This window comes from Eleutherodactylus coqui, chromosome 1, assembly GCF_035609145.1.
Source record: "Eleutherodactylus coqui strain aEleCoq1 chromosome 1, aEleCoq1.hap1, whole genome shotgun sequence".
NCBI classification, from domain to species: Eukaryota; Metazoa; Chordata; class Amphibia; order Anura; family Eleutherodactylidae; genus Eleutherodactylus; species Eleutherodactylus coqui.
Genome location: NC_089837.1, coordinates 190,084,934 through 190,101,538, shown reverse-complemented (window position 1 = coordinate 190,101,538; position 16,605 = coordinate 190,084,934). Strand labels below are relative to the sequence as shown.

Genomic DNA, 16,605 nt, shown 5'->3' with positions numbered 1-16,605 from the left:
CCCACCCTGAGAAGGATAAAAATATTAAAAAAATAGTAAGGAAATGATATAATTTTACTTTTTTCCTTTACAACGCATTCTTGTGAAGCGGCATCTTCACTTTTTGTTTTACTATCATTTAAAATCAGATCAATGATACAATTCCCACATGTACAATAAAAATAGCAAGTGAGATGACGACGCTCGCTTTCTGTTGTTTCTATAAAAATGCTCTATATATATATATATAATATATATATATATATTATATATATATATATATATATATATATATATCACACACGGTTCAGTTTAGGAAAACAGATCATTGACAGCTTTTCCTGTTATTAATGTCTTTTATTAAGAAACTAAGACAAACAAAAGTGAAGAAAAACACAGTGTGTACATGAGCTCAAATGATTCTGAAGGAAGCATGGCCACAGTGTAATTCGGGTTTCTTTCTACATGCTTATACATCAAACATCATAAGCACATAAAGCTTTTCTAGGTAATTGTCTATGAAAAGTTAATTACTTTCATGTACGATTTGCTTTCCACATCGAAGACAAGATCATGCAGATTCTTATATTGAACAGAATGTTTAAGGTGTTAAAATAACAGGCAGGTAAATTACAGAAAAATAGATATATAAAAAATAAAATCTTACATTTGTCTGTAAAGAGAAATTGCTTTTCCGGTAAGAAATATAACTACTCCAGAGGAAGAAATAGAACATGATGCTTGATAGACAGCTAGTTGTATCCCCCTTAACATATTAAATCCTGTCTATCAAAAAAAGCAGGTGTGGTAAGCTTCACTGCTCATGAGTAATTCAGACTCCTCCTCCTCGGAAGGATGGCAGATAACTCATCTCTGTTGATTTGCATACGGCACAGGATAACCTCAGACCTTAATTGTGGAGATCCATGCGCTAATTAGGAAAAACGTATGTATTGCAGGTGATAATTTTTCCTTCACTAGCTGAGGAGGTGAGATGGTGGTGATAGGTTCCATTTAATTTGTCTGCCCTTTAGTGAAATAATTTATTCTATTTACTCTATGTAACACAAAAGTGTCAACTTATTGGGGCAGATTTATGAAACAGTCTTAAAAGAAAAAAGTGTCTTAGTTTCCCCTAGCAACCAATCAGAGCTCAGCTTTCATTTTATCAGTGTAGAATACAAAATGAAAGCTGTATTGTGATTGGTTAGTAGGGGCAACTGAGACAGTTTTTCTTTTAGACAGTTTTATAGTAACAACTTCAAAGAATACTAAAGTTCTGTAGTATTATAATTGTAAATGAACATTACACAATAAGTTACGAATCATTCAAGTAATTCTTCAAGTGAAAGGGGGCAAATAAAACCACAATTTGATGTTTATAATGAGACGTAAACAAGTTTTATTAGCAGTAGAAGTCAGTTGAGCACTGCAGCTAATCAGAAGCTGCAGGGTCACCGCTCGTTCTCCTGGCATTGGTGCTCGCATTCTGGGAACCATGAGGCCAGAAGTTCAGAACGGTGACGCTGCAGCAGTAACCAGACTTCTGCTGTCAGTACAGACCAGGAAGGTGGCGGGAGCTACTGCGCCGTTTCCCAAAGGAAGAAGAGAGAAGAGTATTGCTTCTTTTATTTTATGGTACGGACAGCTTTTTAATTTTTTTTCTTTTTAAGTCGGACAACCCCTTTATAAGGATTTCCCCACCAAAAACATTTGTTTCCTAACCCATATCTGCCAGATAAGGAATAAATGTCAGATTACTGGGATTCCCGGTACACAAAAACTGCACCCCTGAATGCCTTTGTGAATAGAGCAGTGTTGCACATGCTTGACTGCCACTCCATTCACTTCTATGGGACAGGAGGAGGTTGATCTCTGTCCATCAAATAGAAATAAATGGAGTGGTGGCCACGCATGCATACCACCTCTACATTTAGAGAAATATTTAGAGGAACAGTTGTGGGGACCCTTGGGAGTTTTGGTGGTAAAATGTATCCCCTATCCTTTGGTGGGAAAAGCCCTTTAAATAAAAAAAGGCATTCTGGCAAGGAATTACATGTTTGAGGAGAAAGGAGTTGTACATTACAGAAATAAGAAACCATAGGTTAGATAACATGCAGACTTCTGCACAAAATGATGTACTATACAATGAAACCTATTAGGAATGTGCTACTCGTAACGTAATAACTCTTTATTCCACAGAAACTTGGAGTAAAATGATGGATCCAGATTGTATAGTATCTGACAGGATGATATAGAGCTGTACAGGAATTATGCGTTTCATTTCCGCCAAATGCATCAATGCTTTCAATATTCATTCATCCTGTGGGAAGGAAAAAGATAGTATAAAATAAAGAAATCATATTGTGTCACGAGTAATTCAGATAGGACTACCAATGAGTGAGCCTTTACAGTTGTCTGGATGTTTCAAATAACACCTACGGAACAGTGTAGGCAGACCATGTGACTACTATGGGGACCCAGCGCTGCCTTGCCTCCCATTCTCCTGAATGCAGAGCAGCACAAGTTTCACTTACACCTAGTTCCTGGGGAAACTGCAGTCTAAGGGCTTATTCAGACAGGCGTATATCGGTCAGGTTTTCACGCCTGGCCAATATACGCTGTCCCTCTCTGCAAGGGAAGGAGGTGGGCCTGGCCGGGAGCTAATGCACTGAGCTTCCTCCCCCTCTCCGCCCCTTGCCACAGTTCGCAATGAGAGGGCGGGGCGGAGGCGGGGCTAAGTTATACCCCATCCCATTGCAAACAGTGGCAAGGGGCGGAGAGGGTGCAGGAGCTCAGTGCATTAGCTCCCGGCCAGGCCCGCTTCCTCCCCTTGCAGAGAGGGACAGCGTATATCGGCCAGGCGTAAAAATCTGACCGATATACGCCTGTCTGAATAAGTCCTAAGGGCTGATTTACATAGGTGCATCTGCGCTGTGTCTGTATATTATGTGCACAATTCTTTGCACACCTAATACACCGTGAATAGAAACAATTGTTTTCCATGTGTTTATTTACATGATATTTTGTGCACATTCTGTTTGAGCAGAAAAATATGCAGAATGTTCTATTTTTCTATTAATACCACATATCAAACTAATTAAACTTAATTGTTCATTGAAAACAATGAGAACATGCTTGTGTGTTTTTGTACGTGCACAGATACACTAGGCATGTGCGTACAAAAAAAATACAGTAACATACGCACACGCATGCCAAAATGCAACGCCAATTGCGCAAATGTACGTGTAAATATACTTATGGCCGCATGAAGCCGGAATGTGGAATCCGACCCACCCATCGACATGAGCCCTAACAATAGGGCAAACAAGGAATGATCTCCAAGTATTTGTTGTTCAACAACTGGCCAATTGGAACTATGAGATTGGGAACAAGTATAGAATTTGGTGATACATCTGCTCAGCTGACGTACCACACAGAATCTGCTTAGATAGTGCAGCTCAGCAGACTTATCTAAGCCAATGATGTGTGATACGTCTGCAGAGCTGCTGTATCACGGCTGATCCACGCCCATTGAACTGATAGACACTCTCTCTTGGTCCCACTCAAGCCCCACCTAAGTTCACTCTACAGCAGGAGAACGTCTCATACTGTAGAATGAACTTGAAGAGGGCGGGAGCTGGGTGGGGCTATGGGAGACTGACGTTCAGTTCAATGGAGGTGGGCGAGGCCTGGACAGGAGCTGTGCAAGGCCGAGAAAGACTGCTTTTCATGTCAATGCGTCCTGCTGTCATTGGGAGCGTACGGGGGAGTCGAAGGGCATTGTGGGATTACAGCACAACGGCGCCTTCTTTGAAATCTGCTTTCAAAATCAGTTTACAAACTAAGGAACAGACATTACAGCTTATATTCCTGGCGTTTTGAGCCCCTGTATGCTGTATTTTAGAATGGTTAGTTACTATTACACGTGGCCGGACAACCCTTTAAAAGGCAGCTAAAGGAGTCAAAATGTTCTTCTCTAAGCAACCATGGTCACAAAGAGGGTGCCGTCATCCTGCCCTGGCTATTAGTGTTGTTCTCTAGGATAATATCAAAATCTCCACATGCTAATAATTTTCCTTTCTGTATTTTTCTTTTTCTTCTGATAACCTTGTTAAGGAAGTATATCTGGTAGGCATTTGGTGCACAAACATTTACTAAAGTAAAGAGGTTACCATTCATTTTACAAACCAGTACAAGATATTAACCCCCCCCCCCCCATCTTGGAGTCCACAAGTTGAGAACCTACTGAGTCTTTAATTGTTTAATTGCGACAAGGAGCCCGCCTATTTCTTTTCAGCATTTGCCATAAAGATCACAGAATACCTGGAATGATAAAATTGTTCACTACACCTGTGCAAAATTAGTTTACTGTGAGCAGACTAGATCAGCATTTGCAGCAAGAGCGTCCTTCAATACAGATGTCCTCTTAACCCCTTGAGTGGCGGGTTTCCTACCACCCTGTCAGACCCACCAGGGCAGGTTTTTTAAAATGGTCTAATCATTGAATTTCAACTAATTTTGCAGTTGCGTCTCAAGAGCCATAACTTTTTCATTTTTCCATTGACATGGCCATATAAGGGCTTGTTTTTTGCGGGACAAGTTGTGATTTTTTAAACAAGGGGGAGGAAAAAAAGAAAAAAAGGGGCCATGTCATTAAGGGGTTAAATAATGTACTAACTTCCTTCTCTGGGTCATTACGACGCATGGATACCACATGTGTGATTTTATTTTTGATTTTTTACAAAGTAAAGGGAGACAAGTGTTTTTATTATTTTTGTTATAATTGTTTTACTTTTTTTTTTTTTTGTCCCTTTAGGGGACTTCCACAGGGACCCATCAGGACCCCTGATCACATTCCGGGGGTCCGATGGTGACAGCCCTTTACATGCTGCAGTGACAGCCCTTTACATGCTGCAGTCACATAGACTGCAGCATGTAAAGGGTTAACACAGCAGAGATCGGAGGCTTTCTCTGATCTCTGCTGTAAGAGCTGGTACCTAGCTGTCCTCTGACAGCCAAGCACCAGCTCTCCCTGCCACAGAGACCATCGGCTTGCTTCTGACAAGCCGATGGTCTCTATGGCAACTTGTAAACAAAGCAGGAGACTTAGAAGCAGGAGATTGCCGGCAGATCGGCAATATCTTCTGCTGGTTTTTCAAAGCCCTTGCTTTGTTCTCTGTGGGTCTATGCAGGCAGAGCACACTGTCACAGCCTGTGGCATTGTGCTCTGCAGCTCCCATAGTGATACATAGCCCAGAAATCTTCCGGGCTATATCACTATCGGCAGTGGAGCTCGTCTCGGAAAATTTCCGGGCGTGCCACTCAAGGGGTTAAATGGAGAGTTGAGAGCCTTCACTTTAATAGATAGGAGCTTCAGTCCCATAGTGAATGGAAAAAAAATGCTTCCATAGCTGGATGTCTGAAGTAGCCAAAGAAACATATAAAAAGAAGAGTATGGATTCTGTCGGTTTAAACACACACCGAAGGAAGTAGCACGGCATTCTAGATATTGTATTCTCCACAATGGGTGGACGGAGATTATCAGGAAAAAAAAAATGGAGAACTGTTTGAATAGACTAACCATAGTTTCAAATGCAGCAGGATGATATAAAACCTGCTTTAAAAATATAGGGGTAATGAGTCCAGACACTCAGGATGGCAATCTCTTTAAATGTAATTAAAAAAAAAAGTATAATGCCTCTTTGGGATGGGAGTCTAGAGCTGGGACCCCACTCTGGGGAGAGTCGAGAGGGACTTTTAAATCCAAAAAACTGAGAGCTTCCATTTCCGTAGCAGGTCCAGGCCCCCCTCTGATTTATTCAAAATAAAGGTTGTACCGTCTTTATGTATTAATAGCTTGGTTGGAAATCCCCACTTGTAAATAATCTTGTTGTTGCGAAGGATCAAAGCGATAGGCTGAAATTTCTTTCTAGCTTCCATTGTCGCCTGTGGCAGATCAGAATAGCAATGAATATCTTCAAATGCAGCTGGGAGTTTCGGCAACTTCTTTGCTACAAACATTAACGATTCCTTTACATGGAAAGAGTAGATGATCACATTTTCCGGAAGGGTTTTGGTACGAGGTAGCCTGTGTGCTCTATCAATGATCTTTTCCTCAGAGCTGGAGTTGGGAAGAAGCATTTTAATAAGTTGTTGTACACATTCAGAAAGTGCGGAAGGAGGAACTGACTCAGTTTAATATTGTTTAGTCTACTCCTGTCCTCCAAGTCAGCCATTATATTTTTTAATAAACTCAATTTTCCACTCCAGATTATAGTTTGTATCAAGAAAATTGTTATGGGAGCCAGTAATCTCGCTCATCTTATTTTCCAGATGTTCCACTTTGCCTCCTAGGTCAGCTATGGAAGAGTTAACTGTGGCTGTAAAGGATGAAACGTCTTTGTGAATTGAGCCATCCTTTGTAAAGGATTTGGAGGCAGCCTGATCTAAACAGGGAATATTCAGTATAGCATCATTGGCTCTCAAAGAGGAGTTAAACCCCCACAGGTCACCTGATGGGGCAAGATCTCATCCTCCAGTCTGGGCCTCTGTTTCTCTGGGCTATCAGAGGAGAAGAAAGGCAATCACCTTGGGCATTGCAGTGCTCCGCCATATTGGTTGTGTGTGGTAAAGCCCAACTGCTAGAGCTTAAGGTGGAATTTCCATTTCAGGGTCACTATGGAGAGCCTCTCTGTCCAGAGAGTGGAAAAGAGGGAGGAGTTTGCTCACCCAAGTCCATTGTGCTCTTCGATGTTCCCTCCGTAAAGATCGGGCCTGGGGTCTGCTCCTCCATAGCACCTCAGGAGCCATGGTTGGCAAAGAAGTCAGTTAGCGTCTTTGGACCTGTTTTTTCTGCTCTTTTGTGGATCATCGCATGAGTTCTAGTAGAGAGAAGTGGATTTTCCTCCAAATGTCCTGTGGGTAAGCTATTCTACCATCGCTTCAGAGGTTTTTAAGTGGAACTCACAGAGATGCGACTGTCCACATCTACATCCAGCCCCCCCCCCCCAATCCTGTATTTTCAGACTGTGACTATATATAATAATAAGCTGATACTTCCTGATCTCTAGAGAAAGCTTTGGAGCAGTCATCTTCATCTCCATAACATCACAGACAGGATTACACTGAAAGGCAAACACTTATATGTAGATAACACAGGATCCACCATTCACAATAGGTGATCAGCTGTTACTATCTACCCCCCCCCCCCCCCCAGCAAAATTACTTCTGCACAGGTCACTGAGCATGCGAAGTCCAGTTTCCCATAGAAGTCAATAGGGCAGCTCATGACCATTGTGTCAATGGCCCATGAGACAGCTGTAAAGCATATCTCTAACTGCTGTTAAATGTAGTTCAGGCATAGTTATGTACAGATAAAACATTCTACAAACACAAAATTAAAACAGATTAGAAACATGTAATAAGTTTCTTTATCTGGTTTTAATGATTTAAAAAAATTGCAATTTAGTCCCTTTAGAGGGATTTCCAGGGAAATAGGCCATTAATAGTTACGTTTATCAACTTTGGTCCACCACTCGGGACCCCGGCTGATCAGCTGACTGGACACCTGCTGTTAACACCACTACACACTGGGGTATGGAGCAGAAGCTGCTTTCTAACTTGTGTGTAGTGGCCAGCACTTGTAACTGCAGGCACAGCTCTCATTGATTTATAATGACAGTAACGCCTACAGTTACAAGTGCTGGCCACTACAATAGAGTCAAAGCAGCATCTTCAGCTCTGCACCCCAATGTGTAGCAGCAAAGACAGCAGGTGTCCGATCAGCTAATCAGCAGTCCTGAGCAGCGGACCTCAGCTGATCAACTATTGATGAGCTATCCTGTGAATAGGTCATTGTCAGCATTTCCATAGAAAACCCCTTTAATTACATAACATGAAATACATACAGGACATGAAAATATGTAGGAAAGCAGCAAAATAACATTCATGATCATATTATCAAAAGTGTGTACACATATATATATATATATATATACACATACACACATACATACATACATACATACACACACACACACACACACACACACACACACACACACCTTTTACATAAAGGGGGGATGTATAAGCTTTATCTTCCTTACAAACTCTGAATAGTTCTTTAAAATGAAACTACTGGTACTAGATTTAGTTGCATTAGGACTTATTACTGCATTAGAACAGATGCCAGTAACAAACTATTGTAACGATATATTTGTAGCATAGTCAGTCAATAGGTCAGAAAAGGTTACAGTGGAGAAACTCTGAAATGGGTTATCTGGGTACATAGTATTCTGTGAATCTCGCTCAGCTTGAAGTATTAAAATAACAGATTACATACTCACCTTTCTGCGCTCAGCCGCGGCTGCTGTCTCACAGGTCCAGGATGCTCTTCACTGCCAGCTGTCGGGAGCCAGTGATGGCATCCCTGACAAATGTGACCACTGTCGCCAATCACTGGCTCCTTTCAGCCAGTGAATAGCCGCAGCGCTCATGTGATCCAGCGTCGGGTCATCACTCCCCTCCCGAAAGTGAAGTTCAGCAAGATGACAGAGAAATGTAGAAGGTCGAGAAGGTAATCTGGTATTTTAATACTGTGAGGGTTATGAACATATTAATTTATATATGTATGTATCTTTGATATACGTTTCCGGAGGCTGTAGGCCTAAATTGTACACTCTATTCTGTGTCCTATGAAAAGCTCTGCTAAATTAAGTACAGGTGTAATCTTAAGCGTCCATCATGTCTCCAAGAGCTTGTTTATCTCGTAACACTGATCAAAAGGTTGTATGGAATGCTTTGTTAATGTAGAGTGTGATGATAATCAGGATACCAGACACGATGTCTACATACAAACAAATAAAGCATTGTTTATAGAGAAGACAAAATTATGTACCAGTAAAACAGGTCGACCTCTGTAAAGCAGTTCAACCTCTGATACGCCTACTATTTCTTGTATAAGAAAGACAAAGTACACAATAAACTCAGATTGCTCTAAGACACGACCGTGATGCCTGTGTCTATTGCTTTCTCATGGTGGCTGCCATAACCACCTCTGATTTGGAGCCCCACAGCATATTAACGTAACATGGATTTATCCATAACAGTAATTGGCGCCCGATCGCGGGGCTTGATGGAACAAGAGGACCACCTACACCTCGAACCCCCCCGGACCCAGATGGGATAAGGAGCCACTCGGAACCACGGATTGACAAAAACTGCGCAGTAAGGTAAGGTTTTATCTTGCCACAATCTATCCGTGCTTCCTGGCTGCTCCTTTCCTGTCCGAGGGGTAAGAAGTGCATGCCTCTTATAAATCTTCAAGCTTTTTAAGAATTCATATGGTGGGCTGAATATGCTGTGTGGGTGTTTAACTGTTATTGTCTTTATTTGTTACTTTGCATGGTCAGTGTACAGAATATGCAGGGTGAGGAAGTACAGAATATGAAACCCGCTTGCCGATCTCGGGAAGGCATGGTATAAATTGTACCAGGGAAGCCTAAAATTTTCAGGGGATAAAATCCCTGATGGGATCCTCTTATAGGTATAAGAGAAGTAGTTGAGACGCGGGGAAATAAGCAGGGTTGGGAAGTACCGACACTTTTAGACAAGTGAAGTACTGACACTTAAAAAAGTACTGACACTTTAGTAACTGACATGCAAATGTTTTTGTCTTTATGTGTGTGTATAAATGGAAGGACCTGTATGAGAGTTAGACTGTGTTATATGGTGTATACTGTCCGGTAACCAGAAACGAAATGAAGCAAAAATGACCAAATGCTGAGCCAGACCACAGGGGGTGGAGCTAGGTGATGTAAGGAGATGGGAGGGAAGAACAATAGGAACAGGTCTTGCTCCACCCTACACACAGTCCAGCCTAGGTGAGAAGTGTGTCTCCATTTTAAGTGGATGTTGGTGTATATATATGTATATTGTGGTAATGTATAGAGTGAAGGTCACTCTTAGACTCCATGTTAAGTCTCTCACTTGAACAAATGGAGTGACCAAAGGAGGGGCATCTAATTATCTAATTTTATTCCTGAGACTAGTTGTGTGAGATAATAGCCCAGGATTACCACAGTGTATATATGTATATACAGATTCGTGGAATATGTGGAATTCAAAAATATTGGGTTGTGTTAATTTGAATATTATTGAATTAAGATATTAATATGAGATAATTGTGTACTTGAAACACCTGATAAGTACTTTAGTCAAATTAATAACAAAAGTTCTATTTAAAGTGTAATTCATCTTCAATGAACAACAGTATTTTATTTGAAGAGTGTATAAAGAAAATAATAATAAAAATAATAAGCCTCTTGGTGTATATAAACCGCCAGCCATTGGCCATAGTGCTGGTAAAGAGGATAAGGTATGGAAGACTGCATAAGAAAATAGTGAAACAAACAATTGTTTTATGTGTGTGAAAGAATAAAAATAATAAGCCTCTTGGTGTACATAAACCGCCAGCCATTGTCCATACTGCTGGTAAAGAGGATAAGGTGTGAAGGATGGCTGGGGAGGTTGGCGGATGAGTGTTGGTCCCCCTCCCACTTATTAGGGTCCCAATCAACTACAGTATGATCCTTTTATAGTGTCTTATTCTCTTTGAGGCGTAATTTGAACTAAGTCTTGCTCCTTGCAGCAATATATATTAATGGCACTGTGAACAGGATTACGCAGAGAGTAATACACTAGTTTGTTTTAAAGGAAAATTTTGATAAACTGATAGTTGAAGAATTTCTTGTGATAATCGGGCTTAGTGTGAAAATGTCGGTGTTTAAGAAAATCCGCAATAGTACGAAAATGTCGGTAGCTAAGAACAAAGAAGTGTCCGATGAATTGTTAATAATGCCAGGGTGGAATAAAGCCCCCTATAATATATTGGCCGCTGAGTGGTCACAGTGTGGTGAATATCAGTATGTGAGTAGAAATGGGCATAAGTTGTATTGTGTTTGTCATTGGGTAGCCTATTCTGAGCGAATTGTGTAAAAACCGCGGTACTAAGAGTTTTTCTTATCTATACATAATTCGCTCATTATTGGAAGTCTGGTGTACAGTAAATACAATCCCAATTTCTACTTCACATTATCAGTCCGTATAGGAATGAATAAAACCCCCCTTAGTGAGTGTGAATTTGCAGTTTAGAAGATGTTTACAGGCAGTGGAACCTGTTATACAGCTTTTGCTATCTGTCTGGAGAAGTTTCTGTGTTCTATAGAAGATAAGATACATTTCAAAGGGTGGAGTACTGGGCTTTAGAAGACCTACTTGTCTTTGCAAAGAAATCTGAATTAAGAATTGGTTATATTTGGCTACATAGGAAGTATGTTGTATCATATATATATATATATATACTGTTCAGTAGCTGAAAATGAAATGAGAAAAGAACTCAAAGATGTTCTCTCATTGTCGGGTCAGTTCCCTCTTCCATCTTCCATCTTCACCCCCTCCTTCATCTCAATTCCAACCGTCTCCTCCCCACCCTATGCCAAGTCATCCACTCCAAGGTCAAACATTGGACTGGAGGGATGGACCTGCTGGCATTGTGGACAACAGAACCCGGATTGGAGAGAGAGCTGCCCTGCTTGCGGAGCTCCTCGGCACAAACCGCTTATGCCTATGCTCACTAGATCCTAGGCTAGTGAGTGGAAGCATGAGGACAAGAAAGAGATGCAGGGAGCGGAGGGTGGAATAGGAGCAGATGTAAAACAGGGAAGGCAGTGGGAACGATAATCTAAAATTATGTGAAAAACTATTGTGGCACAGATTAGGATTAAATTAAACATAGAGAATTGAGAAGTGGTAAAATATTTTTAATTTGTCTGAAACATTGGGGAAAAAGAAAAAAAAAAAAAATGAGAGAATCCTCCTTGTCTCTTTCTAATATCACACAAAGAGAAGGAAGAAAGTGTAAAACAATTCTATGCCCCCCCTTCAACAACATTAGTCAGATCTGGGGTATAGGGGCATAGAAAAGATGGGCAAACATGTACTTAGTATGGCCTTTGTAGAAGGTCTATTGGAATCCCTAAGGTCATAGATAATAAGCCAGAGTGGAGACAGTCTGAATCTCCGGCCCTTTTTCAGACAAAAGGGCATTTATGTAACTGTCCTGCAGGCTTGGACTCCGCCTGAGGGGACTGTGCTGTTGCAATATGTTAATGACTTTCCAGCTTTGTGCTGAGGATATGAAAACATGTCAATCTGCACCCATTTCTCTTCTAAAATTTTTTTTTTTTTTTTAGCAGAAAATGGCTGCAAGGCTTAAAAAGGAGAAATTACAGCTTTGTAAACAAAAGGTTGTTGTCTAGCTCAAGAAGGCAGACATCTCACAGAACGACGCAGGGCTGCAGTTCAAGCCATTTCTGTATCTTCTTCTGCTGCCAAAGCTTCGCACCTTTTTGGGACTTGTCTCATACTGCCGTCCCTGGCCTTTCATGCGACAGCAGTATTGACGCAAAAACATGGAGGACGTCCACGGTCACTTGGGTATTACTCCGGTAGCCCCCTCCTGTGTCTGTGCGGTGGCAGCAGTACAAGTAAGGGTTGACAAGTCTTCTGAGTTGGTCCTGAACTACCCCCCCTAGTGGTTCTCACCCCTCATGACATCCAGAGTATACTCACTCAAGTACAACCTAAACATCTGTCTCTAGCTCGTCAAATAAGGTTGCAATGTGCTTTGCTCATGCCCCCCCTTTAATATTTCTTTTCAATGGTGAACCCGGCTACTCTTCTTCCAATCGAGTATCCTGTTTCAAATGGGGGAGGGGGAGGCATAGGTGATCAAATGGGGGAGGGGGATGCATAGGTGATCTATGTACTACAGATCAGCTATTTTTAAAACAATTTTTTGCAAATAAGAACGTGATCTATTTGGAATAGAATATCAGCATGATTGTCTAGCATTGATGCAACAAGAAAGTTTAAGTTTTAAAGAGTTATTGAAACCCCTTGTTAATACATATTTTGAGTTGTATTTTATAGATGGTACCAGGGTGATTGACAACTCCACACCAGATGTTCACACAACAAGATCTCTAAAAGCAGAATGCCTCCGCATGTCTCGGTACAAGAAGCGGAACTGAAGGCCCTCACTGAGGCGTGTAGAGTGACAGAAGGTAACCATTTACACTGACTCCTGGTATGTATTCGGCATAGATCATGGTTACGGCCCAATATGGAAGGCCAGACATTTTTAAACTTCTGTAGGACAACCCATTGAGAATGGTGTAGCAGTACAGAACCTTATGAAAGCCCTACTCCTACCAGACAAAGTAGCAATCCTGAAGGTGAAAGCTCATACTAAAGCCAACAGTGCAGAAGCAAAAGGCAACGCCCTAGCAGACTTCAGCGCAGACAGCGGCCCTCAAGCCGTGGAAGAAAGAAGAAAAGAAGATACTGACCGCACAAGTCAGAGACTATGATTTGGACTTTGATAAAAATTTGAACATTAATGTACTAAAGACATTACAGTCACAAGCCAGCAAAGAAGAAAAAGATAAATGGACTAATATGGGAGCAGTAGAACAGGGTGGCGTATGGCAAACGGTCAGTAACTTGCCTACCACGATCCCTGTACCCCATGATGGCCCAGCTGATCCATGGAAAGACTCACCTATCGAAGGCAGCTATGTTACCTACGCTTGAGAGAGAAAGGGTTGCCCCCTGGGTTCTTTGTAGCTGCTACATCATTTGTCCAGTTTTGCATGAGCTATGCCGTAAGCAACAGGGTAGAAGTAAATTGACCACAAAGGCACTTGCCAGGACCACTCTACCCATTTCAGGGATTGCAAATTGACGACATTCAGCTCCCACGTGTTGGGAAGTATGAATATGTGCTTGTTGTTGATGTTTTTCAGGTTGGAGGCGTACCCTGTTACAAAAGTAAATGAGCAGGTAACCGAAAAGAAGCTCATGAATAAGGTAATCTGCAGATACGGGGTACCAGAGGTAATCGAGTCAGATAGAGGTACACATTTCACAGGTGAAATAATGCAACACTTCATGTCTGCCCTGGGTAACTCCCAGGCATTTGACACCCCTTATCATCCACAAAGAGCCAGAAAACCATATTGCATTATAATATTTCTCTTCAGGCAATGAAACCCTGCACCAGAGGAAAACGAAAATGGTATGATACCCTATTAGGGGGAATTGGTACAGGTGTAGGGGTTCTGAACTCTATAGATTTAGAGGTGATGAAGAATAAAATGGCTGGGGTAGGACAGGATGTTTCTAGATTGATAAATGTTCAGGCACAATGCATGCCTTCCTTGTTCCTCCCCCGATGTCTTGCATTAAGATATGATAAGGATGTATTAACGCTTTTTAATCTGGTTTTGCGGTTTAAAAGGATTTGTTTGTAAATATGAGTAAATTCATGAACTATACACAATGTAGCCTGCAATATGTATATATGATTCACGAGAGGGACAAAGCAGTCAGATGTGATGACAAATAATGAAAAATTGTGGAGAAATATTCTCAATAATGTAATTCCAGTAGCATCTTGGATACGGCCCGGGGCTGATAGTATAGAATGCTCTGATGAGTATAGCACTGGGGAAATGACTTTATGATGTAAAGGACACAAGCCTGATGTGTAAGTCTGTAGTACTACCTGTGGTGTTCGGACCGCCTCTATATGCTTTACAATATTGGTTGCCCAAGTTCACAGGTATGATGATTTATAGTGAAAATAAAACCCATGGTATAGAGAACTGTGAAGAAACACTGGATGGCCTAGTATGCGGACGGAGTACAGCCGCATATGAGCCATGTTTCCAGCAGCCTTCAGTCAGCATATGTGATTGGACGGTGTTACCTGCTTCATCTATATGCTGATAGAAGTTGGCCCCCAATATATATTCTTTGTTGCCAACCGAACTGGAACCACCAGTATGTATAATCTCATCACTCCATTGTCTGGATGTATACAGAACATGTCGGTGATACATAGATTTACAGAAACTTACACATTTTTGCCAGATGCTGAAGCAACATTAAGGTACTACTGGTACCCAGATGCTATCCCTATGTCAACTCTGACAGTATCCTTGGGTAGAATTGTAAGACTAATGATAGATACTGAACACCTTTAAAAGCATTTGGATGTTACTAACCTCTCCCTTATGGAATTAGAAAAATGTATGGGTAGGAGATAAGCTAGTCAGCCTAGGTACTAAGATCCAGGTAGACACAGAGTATAACTGGTATGATATTTTTACTGAATGGTCACCTACAGCAGGAAAGATGATGGATTTTATGTTTCACCCATTATTAATACTGTTTCTTTTGTTCATTCTTTTGAGTGTTTGCAATTTATGGAAATTCTGTGGGATACGGAGACAAGCAAATTATCTGGAATCGCTCCCTCTACGATATCGTTAAAACAGTCATACGTAAAAGAGCAACAACAGTGGGGATCCGGCGAAGAGGATAGAAAGACCGGCGGGGGTGGCTTAGCACCCTTGATAGTACCACTACAAAGGCTCTTTTCAAGATGGACTGTTTCAAAATGGGGGATTGTGAGGGTTATGAACATATTAATTTATATATGTATGTATCTTTGATATACGTTTCCGGAGGCTGTAGGCCTAAATTGTACACTCTATTCTGTGTCCTATGAAAAGCTCTGCTAAATTAAGTACAGGTGTAATCTTAAGCGTCCATCATGTCTCCAAGAGCTTGTTTATCTCGTTACACTGATCAAAAGGTTGTATGGAATGCTTTGTTAATGTAGAGTGTGATGATAATCAGGATACCAGACACGATGTCTACATACAAACAAATAAAGCATTGTTTATAGAGAAGACAAAATTATGTACCAGTAAAACAGGTCGACCTCTGTAAAGCAGTTCAACCTCTGATACGCCTACTATTTCTTGTATAAGAAAGACAAAGTACACAATAAACTCAGATTGCTCTAAGACACGACCGTGATGCCTGTGTCTATTGCTTTCTCATGGTGGCTGCCATAACCACCTCTGATTTGGAGCCCCACAGCATATTAACGTAACATGGATTTATCCATAACAATACTGTAAGCTGAGCAGGGTTTTACAGAATACTATGTACCAGGATATCCCCTTTAAACCCTACTCACCCAAACAAAAAAATAACATTTTTCATAACACACTGTGGATGAATTGATCACATCAACTTGTTAAGGGCTTTTTCACACTAGAGTTTTGCGTTCTGCCCATAGAAATGTATTGAAGCGAGAGGTCTTCAGATTCAATCTGTTTCTGTATTTTTCGTCTCCATTCTGTTTTTCACACTGGATCAAAAGTGCAGACTGCTGTGCTTTTGTTTCCAGATTCAGAAATGGAATACAGATTGATCCTTTTTTTATTGGATTGTACTCAATGAGAGGTGGATGGAACCTGAACACAATTTGTAAATTTTTTTTACATCCGGTGAAGGTGGTTCTTCAATGAGTGGGGCTCACTGGTTAATACTGTTGTCTTGCAATGCTAGGGTCCTCATCAAGGACAACATTAACTCTGAAATCCATACAGCCATCACTCTTGGCAGATTTGAACCTACTACTCCAGCACTGTAAGGCCGGCTTCACACTGGCAATAGGCTTTTGTGCGATGCAAGAGTGAGTGAAAA

The 16,605-nt window shown here is 41.2% G+C and overlaps 1 protein-coding gene across 1 annotated transcript in view; it reads right to left on the bottom strand.

The window, feature by feature from the left end:
- Positions 1-315: 315 nt before the first annotated feature.
- Positions 316-16,605, bottom strand: part of SH3BGRL2 (SH3 domain binding glutamate rich protein like 2) — a 38,699-nt gene continuing 22,409 nt past the window's right edge. Inside the window, exon 4 of the mRNA XM_066604899.1 lies at positions 316-2,302. The gene's annotated coding sequence lies outside the window, so the exon portion shown is untranslated. The remainder of the gene's footprint in view (positions 2,303-16,605) is intronic.